General features: G+C 42.8%; 1 protein-coding gene across 2 annotated transcripts in view; it reads left to right on the top strand.

Moving 5' to 3' along the window:
* The window catches only part of adcy8 (adenylate cyclase 8 (brain)), a 92,693-nt gene that overhangs the window by 83,213 nt on the left and 5,968 nt on the right, over positions 1-3,512 (top strand). The gene's annotated exons all lie outside the window — the stretch shown is intronic.

Raw genomic sequence — 3,512 nt, 5'->3', positions numbered from 1 at the left:
ACTTTAACTGGGACCTTAACTGGGACTTTAACTGGGACCTTAACTGGGACCTTAACTGGGACTTTAACTGGGACTTTAACTGGGACCTTAACTGGAGCTGTGTGTTTGAGAACGAGCAACAAACACGGTTTGGAGTGAAACAAAGATATAAACTTTCCATGACCAAACCACCAAAATCATGTTCATCTGAGACATAAATGCTGTAGAAAGGTTTCCGCTGGGCTGCAGAGATTGAAGTTTTGTCTCGCTTCTCGTTGTTACGGATGATTTCATGTAAAATATTCCTTAACGTGGTTTTTACCAGGGGTTCAGGAAGAGCTTTGCGATTCTAATGGCCAACAAATCTACAGCTACAATATTTCATTCTGGAACAAAAAAAACAGTTGTTAATAGGACTAGTGAGGATAATTAAACTACGGCATCTCATTTGAATAGTTTCCCTTTAATGAGCTGCCAGCTGAGATGAATATTGGTGGGAAACACGCCATCAGCAGAGGGAGGACGGAGAAGCTTCCCTTCACCTCCAACCAGGAAACCAGGTGATCTGCAGATCCAGGTGACCTGCAGATCCAGTTGCCTGGTTCTGTTGGATGGACCTCTGTGCAGAGGGCTTTCTGGCAGGTGACTCGTTGTCGTCAGGTGAGTGCAGGTAGCCGACCTCGTCTCCCTGCGCTCCTCGTCATGAAGGAGGGGATTACAGCGTTTTGGCTCCTCATCAGGCGCTGCAGCATCAATCAGGCTGGTTATTGTTCTGGGATTCAGGCCCCGCTGCAGCAGAACGCCATGAAGACGCCTGGAGCTTCAGCTTCTCCTGATTAAGGACATTTCAGTCTGCGCTGATTACGCTGACGTTTCATAGTTACAGGCTGTAGCAACAAGGCAAAGCAGTTTAATCCAAGTCACATCTGGATTATTATTGTTACTCAACTTTCTGTGACTCCGACTTATTTATTATTTGCTTCCAAGCAGGTAACTTTTACCGTGTCCTAATCAATCCTTACTAAAGTCTTTCAAAGCTGTGCTTTGGACTTCTTCAGAGATTTAAAAGTTTTTTGTTGCTGTTGTCATGGAGACATTTTGCGGAGAGATTTCTATTCATGGTTCTCAATGCTAATTATGCTAACTGTCTTTATTACTAACTTAAATCTCTCCCGTCTTCATGTCATTTTGTTATTTCAAACTAATAAACTCCTGTTTTCAGAAACTGCTTTCTAACACACACAGTGTGACGTCACCTCTGCTCCGAAATGGAAACAATGGCAGCTCACAGCAGGAAAACATAGGAAATATTGTGAACAATGTTTATTTATATTCCTTAAGAGATATAAAATGACAGAAACATTTATTGACAGGTCATAGATTTGATCATAAATCTCTGCTGGTCGGATCAATGGAGCCATTTATTTTCCGGGCAGGATCCAACCCATAAATTACTTCGCTGTGACATCTAGTGTGTGTTGATATGCTGTGATTAGTGGTGAAAACAAGACCGAGTGACATTTGTACCCATGAAACTAAAATGCATAACTTTTATCCCTAAAGTCGGGATCAACAGCAGAGCATAAAAACGACTCTGTAAATATTTGGTGTCTGGTTTTCCTCCGCCTCTCCCTCCACCTCTGATGCTTTCCACCAAATATCCGAAGCCCAGAGAGTTAAACGTACTAAAGAGGCCTCGGTGGCCGGACTGAACCCGACTGAACCTTAAAACGCTGCCTGACGTTCAGCGCAGCAACGCAGCACAAACCAAGAAATTCAATTAGTTCGACTTTAACCAAGTTTCCCTTCTGAAGTTTGGACGTTTGCTGAGCTCATTAGCCACATAAAGCCACTGAGGAAGCTCCATTCAGGTCAGAGGCCCGTTTTCACAACTGTGTAATTACATTAAGACCAGAGCAGCCTGCGGACAGACGGAGCTTCTCCTGAATTATTAACTTGAAATGTTGAACTGCGGCTGGACGTTAATGTTTATCACCCTATTATTACAATACCACATTAATGGCATGATGAATTACTGAATGTGACATTTGGGATGTTCATGTCTGCAGACCTGCTGCGCCTGGTACGAGCTAACATTGCCCTCTGGTGGAGGGAAGGGTGCACTGCACTGTTTCATTTATTAATCAGTGATTTTGAGGAGGATTCTCTGCTTGATGTGAGATCAGAGCAAATTATTTTATTCATGTGAGGATATAATGAAGCTCATCTGGTTTTTACTGGGTTTTAAAATGATTTTGGACGTTTGCTGAGCTCATTAGCCACATAAAGCCACTGAGGAAGCTCCATTCAGGTCAGAGGCCCATTATAACAGATCCACACAGTCGTTATTTCTTGAATACAAATGAAAACAAAATGGAAAATGTGTGACCGCTGCGTCGTGTGTTGGAGAACGGCAGGGTGAAAACTTATCAGCAATGACTCTAGTTTGGTAATTGTTGCTGAATTGTTTACCAAATGTACCTGAATCTCACTGAGGGGTCATTCACAGGTGGAAAAAGATTTAGGGAAGCTGCTGATGTTCCCAGATGTGCATCTTTAAGGTTGAAACAGGTCAATTGGAAAAGGAGTGAACAAGTTTGAGCAGGTGGAGGTTTGAATACAGCAGCACCAATCATAAAGTTGGGTCTGAACGAACCAGTGGATTTTTGCAGACCAGAATAAAGACATTCTTCTGTCATTCTGAACCAGTTTGGAGAAAACAGCACATCATGGCAGCGGTCAGTAACTGTGCCTTGACTTTGCACTAATCCAAACATTTCTGCAGAACTACATGTTAAAACGCCTCATGATCTGGGCGACAGGCCTCAGCATGTTGAAGTTTGAAAAAGTTTTTACGTTTGAGGCGTTTTGCGCTTTTCTGGAAAACAGTTCATGCTCTTAAGGGGAGACGGAAACAAACAGATAAATTCTGACGTAACAAACTTTTCATCCTGTGGTTGATTGGTGCCTTACCAGAGGCATGAAACTCCGAATTTCCAGTTTGGAGGGTAAAATGTTCAATTCTTCTGAGATGTGTGCTCCATGATAGTCTTTGTCCTGAGCTTCCAGTTTACTGCAGCCGTCAACATGTGAATTCATGCTTTGTTTATCCTGGTTGATTTTTCTTTTTGTGCCATTTTAAAAGTTCATTACATGCAGACACAGCCATAGTGAAGCCGTGTAAGTCAATAACAGGACAATGATCCTGAACACATCTGCAAAGTCCAGACCTCAAACTGACTGAAATACTAAGAGGAACTTTAATACGTTGGTGCATTACTTATATTTGTCTGTTCTCAACTGGTAATCCTGTGGCAGTGGCTGCATTTTCTCTGACGGGTTAACGTCTCGTACCTGCCATGTTTTAACGTCTCCGCTGTGTTTTAACGTCTCGTACCCGGCATGTTTTAACGTCTCCGCTGTGTTTTAACGTCTTGTACCCTCCGTGTTTTAATGTCTCGTACCCGCCATGTTTTAACGTCTTCGCCATGTTTTAACGTCTCGTACCTGCAATGTTTTAACGTCTCGTACCC

Source organism: Poecilia reticulata, linkage group LG17, assembly GCF_000633615.1.
Source record: "Poecilia reticulata strain Guanapo linkage group LG17, Guppy_female_1.0+MT, whole genome shotgun sequence".
Classification (NCBI taxonomy): domain Eukaryota; kingdom Metazoa; phylum Chordata; class Actinopteri; order Cyprinodontiformes; family Poeciliidae; genus Poecilia; species Poecilia reticulata.
Note: the sequence above shows the minus strand (reverse complement) of the source record. Positions and strands in the feature narration are given on the sequence as shown.